Raw genomic sequence first — 17291 nt, 5'->3', positions numbered from 1 at the left:
AAATATAAAATATCTCCATATGAAACATGGAGAGGTAGAAAACCTAACCTAGGATATCTAAAAGTGTGGGGGTGTCTTGCATATTGCAGAACCCCTGATCCAAAAAGAACTAAGTTAGGACCAAGAGCTATTAAGTGCGCCTTCGTAGGATATGCACAAAATAGTAAAGCTTATAGACTTCTAGACATAGAGTCTAATACAATCATAGAATCAAGAGATGTTGAGTTCTTTGAGAACTCACTATCCTTGGAGTCAAAGGATAATGAATTCCAAACTCCTAATAGAGAACCAGATAGCACAGCTCCACAGATAGTGGAAGCTCCTATTGAGCCTTGTAGGAGTCAAAGGACAAGAATACAGAAGAGTCTAGGAGATGACTGTATAGACTCACAACATGTCATTTTCCATCTTGTAGAAGGAGAAAGAGAAAATGTTATAAGAAAAATACCTATAGTAATGACTATAGAAGATGATCCTAAAACATATAAAGAGGCCATATCCTCTAGAGACTCAGCTTTCTGGAAAGAAGCTATAAACGATGAAATGGAATCTATACTATCAAATCAAACATGGGAACTAGTTAACTTACCTCCATGTTCTAGACCCATAGGTTGTAAGTGGGTATTTAGGAAGAAATATCACACTGATGGGACTATCCAAACCTTTAAAGCTCGACTAGTAGCTAAGGGTTTTAGACAAAAAGAAGGGATAAATTACTTTGACACATACTCTCCTGTAGCTAAGATAACATCCATTAGGATATTATTTGCGCTAGCTTCCATACATCATCTTCACATCCACCAAATGGATGTAAGGACCGCATTCCTGAATGGTGACCTCAACGAGGAGGTATCTATGGAACAACCTGAAGGATTCATTCTACCAGGAAATGAAAACAAAGTATGTAGATTAGTCAAATCTTTGTATGGATTAAAACAAGCACCAAAACAGTGGCATGAGAAGTTTGATTCCAAAATGCTATCTCATGGTTTCATGCATAATGTAGTTGAGAAATGCATATATTCTAAAGTAGATGGTAGTTACATCGTTATTATTTGTTTGTATGTTGATGACATATTAATAATAAGTAATAAAATGGAAGGTGTGACTGAAACAAAGAGGTTTCTATCTTCCGTATTTAAAATGAAGGATCTTGGACAAGTTGATACCATTCTTGGTATTAAAGTTTAAAAACATTGTGGGAGTTATGCTTTGTGTCAATCTCATTATATTGAGAAGATACTAAACAAGTTTAACCATCTAAATATAAAAGAAGCAAAGACCCCATTTGATCCAAGTATTAAACTAAAAGAAAATACTGGAAGAATAGTTGCACAATTAGAATATGTGAGTCTTATAGGGAGTCTTATGTATGCTATGCAATGCACTAGACCTGATATCGCATATGCTGTAAGTAAACTTAGTCGGTTTACTAGTAACCCCAGTACTGAACACTGGAATGCAATAAGAAGAGTCCTTAGTTACTTAAAAGCAACCAAAGACTTAGGATTATTTTATTCAGAGTTTCTTGCTGTATTGGAAGGATATACCGATGCGAGCTGGATATCGAGTGCAGGGAACAACAAGTCTACTAAAGGGTAGATATTCACCCTAGGAGGTGCAACTGTATCTTGGGGATCCAAGAAACAGACTTGCATAACGCATTCAACTATGGAGTTTGAATTTATAGCCCTGGCTGCAACAGGCAAAGAGGCTGAGTGGCTAAGGGATCTTCTATTAGAAATTCCTTTCTGTGTAAAGCCTATATCGGCTGTGTCACTACATTGTGATAGTGAAGCCACATTAACTAGAGCCTATAGCGGCACTTATAATGGTAAGTCTAGACATATTAGTCTTCGACATGATTGTGTCAGACAATTGATTCGAGATGGAATCATTGCTATTTTTTATGTGAAATCAAGCAATAACCTGGCAGATCCTTTCACTAAACCTCTACCGAGAGAGGTAGTAAAGACTACATCTAGAGGGATGGGGTTGAAACTCTTCAACCAAAGTTCCACTAGTGATGGTAACCCAACCTAAAGTCAGAAAATCTCTAATTTTGGGTTTAATGGGTAAGAACAAGTCATCGATATGCATGTGGAAAGTTTTCAGCACTAAATTATAAAACCTCATCCATAATAGATAAGTGCTGAGCATTACGATAGAGGGTTGAGTCTTAGAACTCTTAATGAAATCCAGTCTATAAGGATAAGTATCTTATAAGTAACGGAGACACTGGAAGGATTTCACCAATATGAACGTACAGATGGTGCCGTCTCTCATGAGAGTTAGGAGTTTTCTCTCGGGATCGTTCACGAATTAGGATAAGCACATGGCCATTAATTGTACTAAGCAAGATTGTGGGAACTCTAACAAACACATAATGAATATGTGTGTGGTATTTTCAATTATGTTATCTAGGAATAAATGGTTCAAAGCTGCAATACCAGTCATTTCGACAGAGTTTTGAAATACTTACACTAAGGAAAGATTAAAATCGAAAGCTATCTTTCTTTATGCATATAAGCTGATTATTCTGGCAGTATTGTTTAACCGAGAAAATAATTTTATAAAATCAAGTGGGGGATTGTTGCAAAAAATATTGATTTTAATAAAATATATTTCAAATACTAAAATAATATATAATATATAAAAAGTTGTTTTGAAAAACACTTTTCTGTGGGTTTTTGGGAATAGTCCCACATGGAAAAGAGGAGAAAAAACTGTGGTTTATATGAAGGATGTGGAGTATTATAATATTTACCTGCCTAGTCCGTGGACTATGGACCTTGCCAGTGCGTACCCGTGTGCGCGCTCGGGCTCGGGCACGGGCTCAGTCTCGGTCTCGGGCTCGGTGCGAGGGTGTGGGCATGTGAAGCAGTGTGGCTATAGAGGCGCTAGTGGCGCACTTTGCACTTCGCACGTCCGCATCGTGTCGCAGAGGGTCGCGGGCGGGTGGTTGGTTAGCAGAGAGACTAAACGACTAAGAGAGAAATCTCTCAGTATAAATAGAGGGACTGAAAAGAGCTATTGCAACAGAAACTGTAACAGCTGAGCCATTAGCGTAGAGTCCAGCTGTAACTGCTGCATGGCTAGCCCAACAGCTAGAAAACGGCTAGCTGTTGTCTCACAACAGTCAGCATGCAACAGCTTAATGGCTCATGCACAACAGTGAAAAAACGGCCATAAAATGGCTTGTTTTTTAATAGCCAGAAATGGCTTAATGGAATTTAAGTCTCTGGACCATAACCCCCTAGCCACCATAGCCTATAAAAGGAGGACCTGGATGGGTTTCCAAACCATCTCAACTCACTCCAACAAACCCATACGAACTGAGACAGCCAACCCCTCTCCACTCATATATTCTAGTGTTTCCAGCAATGTAGCAAGGCTTAAACCTTAGCTTGAAGAACAGACTAGCGGTGTGGTCTAGGATGGTTCAACTGAACCAGTGGCTAAAGATTTGAACTGACCTGTGCAGAAGTCGAAACTATTTTTCTCTTCTTTTCTTCTACTCTTGGGAATTTTCCTTTATACTGTAATACTGCCAGAAAGTGTGTAATTGAGTTTTATTTGGTGGGCTTTCGTGTTTGCTGAACGCAAACCCACACCAGGCTCATCGTATCCTAGAAGCTGTTTGCCTGTAACCTATCAGCATACTCAATTCACTTGAGTAGGGGCAAATAACGCTTTAAGGACAACGTTTTAGATGTGCTTCAACCTGTCCTGATTTCTGATTATTTTGCAATTTTCGGTTTCCACATTATACAGAAATATATTAATCTGTATAATTTCCAACATGCACATGCATGCAAGTGCACCAAAATCTCAGGTCATTATAGTGAATGAAGGGAAAATTCAAAGATTAGATTCACCCAAAACTTTTATGGCATAAAAAAATGCTTTTAATGGTGATTCACAACTTTTTCCAATGGTCTAGTCCACTCAAGATTTGAATATGATTAAGTTATATCATAACACCCTTAAATGATCTGAGAAAACAAATGGGCAGTGTGGATATTAAAAAACTCATCAAGATGGGCCCCACATGGTGAGGTTAACACCCACTCAGTTGTTACCTGCGTAACACCTAATCCACTCCCTAACTTAAAGGGAAGCGGATTGCGTAGTGTGTAACTCACTACACTTAGCGTACTGACTAAACTTTGTGTGGTCCACCTTGATTTATTTATTTTATCCGCTCCGTCCATCCATTTTCCTAGATAATTTTAGTAGTTTAGCCCAAAAACAAATCATATAAAATGTTCAAATGGGCCACTCCACGGGAAACAGTTGATTTGAACGTCTACTGTTGAAAATTTCTTAGGGGCCATAGAAGTTTTGGATCAAGCTTATATTTGTGTTTACTGTTCATCCATGTCTTTATGATCTCATGAACAGGTTGGATGACAAATAAACATCACTGTGGGGCCTAGCAAGGTTTCAATGATGGAAATCATTATACCCACTGTTTCCTGTGGTATGAATCACTTGATCTTTGGATATGCTTCATTTTTGGGATCAACCCCTTAAATTAGATGGAAAAATGGATGGATGGCGTGGATAGTCCATATACATTCAAGGGGGGCCCAACTGAGTTTACTCAGTACGATAGAGCGTACGGAGTAACTTAGCACGCTATCCGACTTAAAGACCGAGAGATAGAGAGAGAGTTTGAAAGACTCTCTTCTCTATCAAAGACGGTCACAAGTCTATAACCCTAATCCATCGAAAATTCTTCGAAAATATTTTTATTTGGCAAATCCCAACCGAAATCCCATAATCCTCGGCGGAAATACAATTTCCTCCCAGAATAATTATCTTCGAACAAAAAAAGTCTTATGGTTTCTCTTACATGATCCGGGGATGTCTATTGCGGCCCCCCAAATCCAATCGAAAGCCACCTCAAGTAGATCACAAAGGTAAGATAAAATTTTTCTATATATATATATATATTGTCTCTCTCTCTCACTCTCTCTCTCTCTCTATATATATATATATTGCAATTTCTGGATGAGAGGAGATGTTTTTTAAAAAAAAAAAAAAAAAACTTTCTGGATGAGAAGAGATGTCGCCTGTGATAACGCATATAAAATCAAGCAAAAATCTGGAACATCAAGCATTATCCTACGATACATAATTGATATTGGTGATATCTCACGATATTTTGTGACATCTTGCGATATATCGCATGATACACCAGATTTCAAGATTTTTTTTATAAAAAAATTTTCGAGAGACTTTTGAGGGGTTTCGTATCGCTGGGCTGCGATAACGATAGTATTGGCCGATAGTATCAATATTACGAACACTGGTCACATCATTCTGATATGGTGTGTGGTGCACTGTTTGTGCCTAATGATCCATTCATTTTTACAAAACCAATTGAATTTTCTAAAAATGAATTCCCCACCATCAATGAAGATGACAAACCATGACGACCCTCTACCAGAAACCACAAGCGACGACCCCCATACATTAGAATGAACATAATCAAGAACCTCCTTACAAACATGTTTCCTAGACTTAAAAGGCAACCCTAACTGTTAACCATATATACAATGCTCGCATATACTAAAATGAATACTTTTAAAAACTGTAATTACACAACGATTAGAAACTACCTTCATGCCTCGCTTGCTCATGTGGCCCAAGCATGCATGCCACATACATGCAGATGTGGAATCCGTTACACACGCTGCAACTCTACCCGATAAATTTCTCCCGATCAACCTGTAAAGGTTTCCATTCTTTTGTGCCTTCATGACTATGAGTGTCCCTTTTGAAACTTCAAGGATAAGATCAAACCCGGTGAATTTGCACCTTAGTGCCTCGAGTGCTCCCAGAGATATCAGAGTCTTCCTCAAATCAGGAATGTGTCTAATTTCAGTCAATATACGCTCCATGCCATCAAACATCTTGATGTGCACCGATCCAACGCCCACCACTTTACAGGCATTATCATTGCCCATGAACACCTGGCCACCATCGCACTCACTATAACTGGTGAACCAACTCTGATGAGGGGTTATGTGATACAAAGCCCCTGTATCTAAAATCCATTCTTCGTCGAAGTACCTAGATTTTGATGCGGTTTGCACGTCACTGCTGTTCATTTTCTCACTGGATTCTGCATGTTGGCTTCCCTGGAAGAACTAAATGAATTCTCCTTTTTTGACTCAGGATTTTGGCAATCCTTCTTCATGTGCCCTGACATGCCACAATTCCAGCACTTCAACTTGTCTTTGTCATTGCCCTTGGTTTGGACCTCGATTGTGAAGATACATTGTCCCTCACAGAATTTCGCCCTCTCATATCCAGTGCATCTGTAGGAGCACCCACATCACTGCTTTTCTTTCTCATCGCCTTCGACTGAAGAGATGAGATAATGGTCTCGACACTAATGGTCGTTCTACCAGTGCACAGAGTCCTTGAATGACTCATACGATGCTGAGAGAGAATTCAACAATATACATACCTGATCATCATCTTTCATCATTTTCTCCACATCCAACAATTTGCAAATCAAGCTATTGAAGTTACTAATGTGGGTTTTAACGTCAGCCTCCTCCGCCATCTTTAGATTGAACAACCGTATCTTCAAGTACAAACGATTCTTAAGATATTTCTTCGCATATATATTCTTTAATTTCGCCCATGTACTTGCTGCAGTTTTCTCTCTCATGACATTATAGAAGACCTCATCCATTAAACAAAATTGGATAGAGGTTCTAGCTTTCTTATCCATCTTGTCCCATTCATCTTCTGTCATAGATTATGGTCGCTTTTCAAGGAGAACTTCGTCTGATCCTTGCTGAACTAGGATACCGTTCATCTTAACTTTCCATAGTTCAAAATTATTTTTGCCTGAGTATTTTTCTGCATCGAAGTTCGGGTTAGATGCCATTGATACCTTGCTTTCAAATTCGATCTGCATCCCAACGTTAGCTCTGATATCACTTGTTAGAAACAGTGGAAACACCCAAAGACGAATCAAGCAAAGCACACACAATCACACAACCAAGTCTAAACAATAACAATCCGAATTTTAACGTGGAAAAACCCTTACGGGAAAAAACCACGGCACAAAGCGACGAGTAATGCACTATGAAAGCAGAAATTACAAGGGATAGAGTGTACTGATTCGAACAAGCCTCGAATCCACTTCACAAGCCCAGCTATGCCCTTGAAACCCTTAGGAACGAATTGGAAAGCCCTCTCTGTTACCCTAATCCCGATTACACAAAGTGATATACATACCATCACAAACGTAATAGGAAACAAATTCCGCACTTAACGCAATTCTATGTGCATCTTCGATGGGACTTCGATGGCATTGACCACGAATTAAGGATCTGTTAATGGCATCGAACTTACTTCGATGGCATCAAGTAGCAACACTAAAACGTTCTAGCAACCAGTGTTCAAAATTTCGATACGATCAGCCAATATTATTGATATCGCAGTCCAACGACATGATACCCTTCAAAAGAGACCAAGAAAGTAAAAATAAAAAATAAATTTACGTGGACGGCGTCATTATTCGAAAAAATCTGAAATTTTTTTTTTTTTTAAAATGAGAAACTTTCAACAGGTGAATTTCGGTACTTGTACAAAAGATTGCCATGATCGGAAGCTTCCATTTGGTGGGCCATTTGAATTGAAGCTTCGTTCATAGGTTAGTGCAAACAAAATCTCCGATTTGGGAGAGAAATCTGTCAAAATCCGAATAAATCTGAGGAAATCCTCATTGAAATCTGGAGAATCTTCGCTGAAATCTGAAGATATGTGAGATTTGGGAGGCCAGAACCCTCTCTGCTTCGAAAAAAAGGACGTTCGAGCCCTTTTTATGGAATCGAGTTGGCTGGTGTACTGCACACCACCGACCTAACTGGTGTGTTGACGTCACCGAGTTCGTGGGTCCCATCATGAGGTATGTTGTTCGTCCACTCGTCGTAAGGCTTGAACCGAAAAATAAGGCAGATCCAAAGATCAAGTGGACCACACTGCAAACAGCAGTGGGAGATTGAACGTCTACCATTGAAACCCTTTTGGGGGTCACAAAAATTTTGGATCGATATGATATTTGTTTTTCCTCTTCATCCAGATCTGTGTGACCTAATGAACAGATTGGATGAAAAATAAACGTTATGGTGGGCCCTACGAATGTTTTAATGGTGAGAATTAGTCCCCACTGCTATTTGTGGTGTGGTCCACTTGAGCTTTGGATATGACTCATTTTTGGGCTCATGATCTAAAATGATCTCTCCAAATGCATGAACGGTATAGATATAATAAATAAATTATTGTGGGGCCCATTTAACTTTGAACCGTTCATACAACTCAAGTTGGAGGAGCGTCAGCGCCCACCTTTGCAATGTGGTGGGAAGTGGATCACGTAGTGACTAGTGTATTGAGTAAATTTTGTGGGGCCCATTGTAATTCATGTATTTTATCCACTTCGTCCATCCATTTTACCATATAATTTTATGCTTTTAGCCCAAAAAATGAAGCATATCCAAAGCTCAAGTGGACGACACCAAAGTAAACAGTGCGAATTGAACGTCTACCATTAAAAAATCCTTGGGGGCCAAAGAAGTTTTGAATCAAGTTGATATTTGATCTTTTCCTTCATCTGTGTCTTTGTGATCTTATGAACATGTTGGATGAGAAATAAACATCACTGTAGGCCTTAGGAAGGTTTCAACAGTGGAAATCATTATTCCTATTGTTTCCTGCGGTATGGCCCATTTGAGCTTTGGATATGTTTCAAATTTGTGCTCAACCCCTAAAATGAGCTGTAAAAATGGATGGACAATGTGGATAAACCATGTACATTCACGGTGGGCCCAACAAAGTTTACTCAGTACTATAATAGCGTATTTAAGTACGGTGAGGGAATGGAACCTCACTCAAGACTGAACAACCCCTACTGTGGGGCCCAACTTGACGTGTGTATTTTGTATCCACTCTGTCCATCCATTTTTTCAGATCATTTTACAACATGATCCCAATAATTAAGAAGATCCAATTATCAGGTGGACTATACTCAAGGAAACAGTGGTAGTTGAACATGGTACCATTAAAAACTTCTTAAGGTGCACCTTAATTTTCCCTATATTTTGTTAGGCATCCAATTTGCTGATAACTTCACATAAGTTTGAATGAAGAGAAAAAACAATTATCATCTTGATCCAAAACTTGTGTGGCCTACTAATGGTCAATCACCATTGTTTCCTATGATATGGTCTACCTGATTATTGGATCTGCTTCAATTTTTATTTTTATTTTTATTTATTTTTTTTGCATAATGTCCTAAAATGATATGGATGGGGTGGATACTGGATATAGTTATCTTAGTTCAATCGGATAGTGCATAGCTTAGGACCCTATACAAAGGAAACCTATTATGTGCACTTCTTTTTTGAGACTTTATGATTTAAAAGTGTGTATTAAGGTCTTTTTTAATAATCCCTGAAATTTCATTGAAAAATTCAACTATTTTCCCAATGTTTCCCCATGTTTCCCAAAAAGTGCGATAAATTACGCGATACAAATGATATATCCCATCCGATAACTGATACGTATATGTATCCCAAGGGTGCGATACATTGTGCAATACCGATATTTTGAACACTGCCAGCAACAAACATGGAATTTTCTGGATTTTCTCGATGGAATCTAGCACCTGTCGATGGCATCGACGTTTGCTCGATGGCATCAAGTGGTTTGTCAATGGCATCGACAGACCCTGTTACCATCAGATTTAAGACATCAACAACAGCCTTTGTCCCAAATCATTTTTTTGCTGGAACATAATATTATGGAATGATATTTTGATTGTCAGGTTCTTTGTTTTTTTTTTTTATTTTTCAAATTACCGTTTAAGTTGTTCGTAATTGTATGCGACATGGTGGCTTTTCAAATTGGCTTCCCCCCTGCCTAGTCACTACAATTTCCAAAACAATACCCACTAAAAGAAGGGAACAGATTTATCTAAGTCATAGAAATTCCTGAGATTTTTTCAGCCCATTATTTTATATTTTAAATAGAAGTGGCCCATTTAACCCAAGTTAGGCATCAGATGTCTATTTATACCGAAGTTGACATGGAACACTGGTTTTGTCTAATAGGCCAATCTGGTCTTTCAATTTTGCAAAAGCAGATCAATTTCATACTGTTATAGATTAGAAAAGCAATCCGTTTCGAGTGCTTCTTCTCGTCAGTTCTCTAAGAACCTAGTTCTTGATACACAACCTAATTTCGTAGTACTTTTTATTATTGAGAAACTCAATGCCCTATTCACAAGTGTAGAATTCCGATCATACTCTCTCAACACGTGCCAATGTATCATGTGCGGGTGGTGAAGCTGCTGTATATATGTGGTGGCCAGAAAATTGTACAGATCGTGTTATCAGGTGAGTCACACATGATGGGAAAAAGGATGGTTAATGGAAATACAGTCCACACCATGAATCGTCATACACGTCTAGCCCATCTGATGACTGGACCGGCCTTATTTTCAGGCCACAGTGTATACAGAATGGGCCCCACCTGATTAATGTCCTGGGGATCACACACATGTGGAATGACTGTAGCAGTTGATATCCAACTCCTGTGAGTAGCCATTGCAGTATTATTCTTGATTTGTTATAATGTAACTTGTTTTTGAGCATAAGATCTCCTGAAAATCCTATTTGTTGTCCATTACATAGAGAGATCTCAATTATCTGTTTTGGTTGTTTCCAAAAGGTCCCCTGGAGTTGGCTTCGGCTGGTGTTTCAATTTCAATCTTTAACATCGTATCAAGGCTATTTAATATTCCTCTCCTTAGCATCACAACGTCATTTGTGGCTGAAGACATTGCCAAGAATACCCACAGGGATGTCTTAGGTAAGTCTGGATAGACATCTAATGTGTTCCTGCCAATAAGAATTTTATATGGAATTTACTGCATTTATAGGGAGAACAATTCAACAAGGGGGTTATGTTTATCTATCTGAACTTGGGATGAATTTTCTACAGATAGGGATTCTCAAGAAGAGAATGGTGTAGGTAAACCGCTTTTTGAAGAGTCACCAGAAGAATGCAGCTACCCTCAGTCTCTACTGCCTTGTTTTTAGCAGCTGGGATTGGTATCCTTGAAGCTGCAGGTTTGTACTTGGGCACTGGAATGTTTCTCAACGTGATGGGCTTACCATTAGTAAGTTATGCATCTTTTGAATTTGTATCCATATGGTTTGCTATTCTACGCATGTTTTAGCTCCATCCCTCTACACCCAGCTGCATATGCCTAATGTTACATGTGGGAGATCCAAGCCATCCATCAGGTGGGCCCATTGTATGTGTCCTTGGCCATAAATCAGTCTGATCAGGTGGGCAGGAAAGTCAAAGTAGTCAGGCTATGGTTGCCTATTTAATGTGTGGACCATTCTGATTCATGGGCCAGGGAACTTACACAATGTGCCCACTTGATAAATGGCTTGGGTCTTGCACACGCGCACCATGCTGGACATGTGTCCATGTGTAGAGGAAGTGTGGTCTACATGAATATTAGAATTAATAAGCCTCTGTATCAATTCTTCTTTTATGTAAGATAACAACAAGCTAGTTCCTTTTTCTCTATATTTTTGGGTTGCCACCTAATAGAGGTGTTTTACTGTTTTCTGATACTGCATTCTTTCATCCAGCATGTTGTTCTCGCTTCTCACCTTCCAGTTTTATGCTATTTTCATTTCTTTCATATACATGACTTTTCATTTGTAGGGAGGGACTGTTTCCTAAAACTCATTTTCTGATCAGGCTTCACCCATGCGCAGTCCAGCACAAAGATTTCTCTCACTAAGGGCTCTTGGTGCTCCTGCAGTAGTACTTTCTCTGGCTATTCAAGGCATCTTCTGCGGTTTTAAGGATACAAGAACACCTTTATTATGTCTGGGCAAGTGTCAGTCTACGTTTGAAGTTATTATGCAGTTTACTGCTTCCAAGTCCTAATAAAATACGCCTCTGATTTTATTCAATTAAACTGATCATATTTGATACTTCTTTTCTCTTCTCCTAGCAAATTTCGATAATTGCATTGCTTGTTTATGGAGTATGTTAGTGTACATAGTTCTGTGTGTGTTAGACAGCCCACATTCCTTGTATAGAAGATTTTGTATTTATCATCTTACCTTGTATAGTCGTTGTAAAACTCTATATATTCAACCCTTTAGGGTTGTCTGAAAATCAGAAAAACATTCTCTAAATCCGTGTGTTTACATGGTATCAGAGCCAAGTTTCTGAACCGGCGCTCCTCCTTTGATTCCGGTGGTCCCTCTTCAATTTCCGGCAGTCCACGATTCCGACAGCCTCCTCCATTGATTCCGGTGGCTCTGTCATCTTCTCTGCAACCTGCCATCATCTCCATTGTACTCCATCAGTGTGCTCGCTGTCAAAAACCATCTCTAGATCCCGCTGTAGTTGCGGCCAGTCTCTACCATCTCCAGATCCGGCGGCCTATACCTCCTGTACGACCACAAAAACTTCCAGATCCACATCAGATTTGGTCCTGCTCTCCATTAACAATCTCGTTCTGCTCATCAGATTTGGTTATGCTCGTCAGATCCGATCCTGCTCGCCAGATCCGATCCCTGCTACACCTGCTGCGGTCGCACCTGCTGCGTCCGACCCCTCCTGCTGCGCACACCCCTGCTGCGCTCGCCCTTGCTGTTGCTGTTGCGCACGCCCTGCGCATGTCCGATCTGTTTGCTATTGCTGCTACGCAAGCCCTTGTTGCGCTCATCCTTTTACTATTGCACATGCCCCTACTGCTGTTGTTGTTCTGATCTGATCCGGCTCCCCCCCCTGTTGCGCTCCCTCCTTTTGTTGTTCTGATCTATTGCCGTTTGCTAGTTATGGTTCTGATCTGTTGGTGGTGATATAAACCCTCTTGCTGATTGCTGTTCTGATCTGTTGCGGTTCTATTGCCTGCAACCAACTCTCCTGTTGCAAGGTACCTTCTTCCTTGGCGTAGTTTATATCTTTTCCTATCTATGGACAAAGACTCCCGTATAGAGGCCCCACGATGTAGTTTCGATGGCACCAACTATAATCTATGGGCCATCCACTTTCAAAATTTTCTCAAGGATTGTGGCTTGTGGGGACTGATTGATGGATCTGTTTCTGTTCCCGCTTCCATCGATATCCACAAAATGACTAATTAGGAAATGAAAAATGGACTGATTATTACCTGGATTCTTGATTCCGTCGATCGATTAATAGCTGTTGGCCTCACGCCACATCGCACTGCTAAGGCTATGTGGGAGCATCTCCAGAGAATATATCAACAGAGTAATGCGGCTAGGTTATACCGCCTGGAACAAGATCTGATTCACCTTACTCAGGGTGACAAAAGTATTCAATCTTTCTATTCTATAATGGTTACAATTTGGACAGAGATGGCTATGATGGATCCTGACTTCCCAAATGACTTTAAAATATTCCACACAATGAGCGAGAGTGCACAAGTAAGACAGTTTCTTATGAAACTGCGTCCGGAATTTGAGCATTGCAGGGCTGCTCTCCTGAACCATAGCCCAACTCCTTCAATGAATTAGGTTATTAATGATTTGTTAGCCGAGGAACAACGACTGCAGGTCCTCTCTCAGGGGACATCTCAGGGACCATCTGCCCTGGCACTTACTGTATCCACCTCTGCACCAAACCGTGGTTCCACTCCTTTAACTTGTCGCGGCTATAATAAAGTGGGACATGTCGTCGCTCAGTGCAAAGATTGGTGCGCGTATTGTCGAAGGACTGGTCATGGTCTTCAGGACTGTCGTTCACGTGCCTACGCATCCTCATTCGGTCGTGGACATGGTGGTCGAGGTCATGGCTGTGGTCGTGCTCTTTCTGCTACTTCTGTGCCTACTTCTTCCAAGCCTTCTGTTAGTGATACTGCATCCACTGGTTCTGTTGATGGTCTTTCCTCACCTTTAAATCCTGTGATGCTCCAGCAGATCGTGCAGGCCCTTTCTGCGGCCGGTATGTTAGGTATAACCGCATCTTCATGTAACGTCTCGGAAAGATCCGTACAAAAACCCGAGTACCACCTCAGGTAGAAATCACCCAGGGCCAAATCCTTTAGAAATTAGGTTAATATTAGCAAGTGCGAAACTAGAATGCTTATGAAATTAGCACTAATCACTTTAAATATGATCTGCAAGACCCAAAACGTGTAGAATCATTGACGCTACATTACCCTGAAATCTAGAATCCATCTTTAAACCCGGTTGCTCTCGGGAGCATCTTGAAACTCCGTATCGGACCTGGACCGCACGTCGAAAGTCTGATTACCCCGAAACTATACGGATATGACCGCATTACTGGACTTGACAACCCTATCAGAAATCAATTCTTAACTGTGTCTAGAAATGCACAACTTGAGCCCGGAGCGAAAAGTGTGAGAAACGTGAAAATATTTAGAAATAAAATTCGAATTGAAGTAATCTGAGTCGTGTCGCTTGCGGACCAAATATAAGGATTCAGACCGTCAGAATCTGACTCAAATACACCCTCGGATCAGGAGAAATGTCCCACGCATGTCGATGTACTTGTGGCCCTGATCGAGTGACCGTGATCGCTGAACTGAAACTGGTCCGCCACGGCTGATCTGTAAATCCGATTGGTACGAAAACTCAGCCTGACCTAGATCCATGGTCAGGGAGCTTACGTCCGACCGCACGTGGAAAAGGGGCCACTAGAAGTGCTCCGTTGGACCGGAACAGTCCGTATTTGGATATAACCTAAGTATACCTTGTCCCTGGGGCCATTTCCATCAAATCTGGGCCTATATAAGGACCTTAAACCCTCTCATTCACTCCATACGAATTTGAGAAAAACCCTAGGAGAGAGAAGAGAGTAAAGAGAGAGAAAGTGAGAGAGAACTTGGAGAAGATTCCTGGTATTCTGCCCTGCCTCTTCCCATGCTTATTCATCACTACTGGATCGCTATACGGGCGATACCAATCCCGTTCTTAGGTAAGAAAACCTTACCCTAATTTGTTTTAGAGTTTCTGATAGTGTAGGTTATTAAATAGCTAACCTAATTTATCCTATAAGTTGCCAAATCTGCCGTAGACAAAGACTTAGCTTTAAACTGAGTTCATTACAAGTCTACCGGCGAAAGGTGCGGACTATAAACGTATAGGTTATAGTTTTCAAGGCTTTCAGTGTCAGTTAATGGTTTAGTACTGATGTGGGTGCAATTTCACATGCAAAATGCGTTGTTTGTATTGCGTTTCTAATATATATGAACTATATTGAGATTTGTGTATTCCATGTATATGTAGAAAGTATCGTATACGTATGAAATTTGAACATGTGTTTGCCATGATAAATTGTCGTGTGTTTGTGCTCGTTGTATGTGTAACAACTCCTTGGCGAAAGGATTTGTCCTAATACTTGCTATCACCAACATACGTCATGTATGTTGGAATATGTAGTCTAAGTGTTTGTAGAAATGTCTGAATGAATCAGTGTGTAATATATTGTACTTTTTATGGGCGTTGAGAAGAGATTCTCAACTACCTTAACGATTTGTATGATTTCCTCCATGCAGCTTACATTCTTTGTCTGTTGTACTTAGACACTGCTTATGTGTGAATTCATGTTTAAGTTGAAATCCATCAATGCTCACATGCTTGTATGATTGGAATTGTTGATCCATTAATGTTCTGATTAGCTTGTATGATTATCCGTTATAATTGAATGTGTGTGAGACTATGAAATAGTCCATGTAATCGGTAACAGGTTCTGATTGGTGGCTAGGGTTGTCTCGCCACATAGGACATGATCGATGGATCCGAGCCATACTTGGGATGTCGGCAGTGGTTACGCCACACGGAGTGCTTACGCACTTCATGTCGATTAACTCAACGTGCGCTCGTATTAATCGAGCTCGTCAAGTAACCCGATTGACCCTATTGTATGTTCACCATGTATGGACGCTACTTCTTGAATCTAAGGTACCAAACTCACCAGTGAAAATCCCTTTAACCTTGGTACCTCGATCCGCTAAGACTCATGAGCCGGGCATGGTGGTATGGGACACCGTGGTCGAGCTGTCGGCCTACGCTGGGGTGATGAGCCTCCCCGTAGTGACCAGTGAGTAACTCAGACTCGTGAGCCGAATACGGTGGTATGGGACATTGTATTCGAGCTGTCGGCCTACACTGATAAGGTGACGAGCCCTTTGTAGTGACCTCGAGCGTACACTAAGACTGCGTAGAGGCGACGAGCCCTTACGTAGCAATAGGAGTACACTAGGCCTGCACTGATAAGGTGACGAGCCCTTTGCAACGACCTAGAACCGTATCATCGTATGAGATTTACTAGGATTGACGACCTTAGAATGGATCATTGTTTGGAAATTGATATAAGGGAGGTACCTTAGCTTCCCAATCATGCTGTGTGAAAAGGACTAATAAGAACTTGGTAATCATGCTCATGCACCGCATTACGCGTGCGTTTGGCATAGCAGGTCAAGCACTGTGGCAGTGTTGCATGCGCGATCGTAAGATGAAGTCGCTGAGGGTGCATAAGCGAGGGCATGCATCATTATTCATATCATTCTTGCATTAATCACAGTACTTAGGGATGTTTGCTTGTATTGCGTTATCATTACTACTTAACTGAATTGATAACATGTTAACCTTTGCTTTATTGTTCCACTGAGTTGATCACTCACTCCCACGTTCTGGGATGGTGTTCTGAACACCCACCAGACTCTGTCTTAGTTGCAGATGATGATGCGACTCAGGAGGCGGAGCTTGATTTCTATGATGATCAGGACGAGTTCTCATGTATGCAGTTCTCTGGGGGTTTCGCGTAGGCCATTCGGATCGATGGGGCTACAGGGTTTATTTTTGTAGTTGAACTATTTGGATGATTACATGTATATGGTGACTCAGTGATGTATTCATACTCTGGAGACCGATCGTGATCTTTTTGGTTCATATACGTTTATATACATTTTTCAGTCTTCCGCTTGCGTTATATGAATTGATCTGGAGTATGAATTACTGTTTTGGTATAATCCCACTCATGATTAATGCACTAACACAGATAACATTTAATCATCATTAAATATGTTGCATAAGTGATGCGATGGAACTCAAGAGTTGGACTTTTGCTCGACCCCCGATTTTCAGGGCATTACACTTCACCATGGTTCTTCGATTCTGGTGCTTCAAATCATATGACTGGTGATGTATCCCATCTTCGTAATATTCGTCCCTACACTGGCA

The 17291-nt window shown here is 40.6% G+C and overlaps 1 pseudogene; it reads left to right on the top strand.

The window, feature by feature from the left end:
* Nucleotides 1-17291, top strand: part of LOC131237064 (protein DETOXIFICATION 45, chloroplastic-like) — an 88504-nt pseudogene that overhangs the window by 41056 nt on the left and 30157 nt on the right.

The sequence above is a fragment of the Magnolia sinica genome, chromosome 2, assembly GCF_029962835.1.
Source record: "Magnolia sinica isolate HGM2019 chromosome 2, MsV1, whole genome shotgun sequence".
In the NCBI taxonomy this organism is placed as follows: Eukaryota; Viridiplantae; Streptophyta; class Magnoliopsida; order Magnoliales; family Magnoliaceae; genus Magnolia; species Magnolia sinica.
Note: the sequence above shows the minus strand (reverse complement) of the source record. Positions and strands in the feature narration are given on the sequence as shown.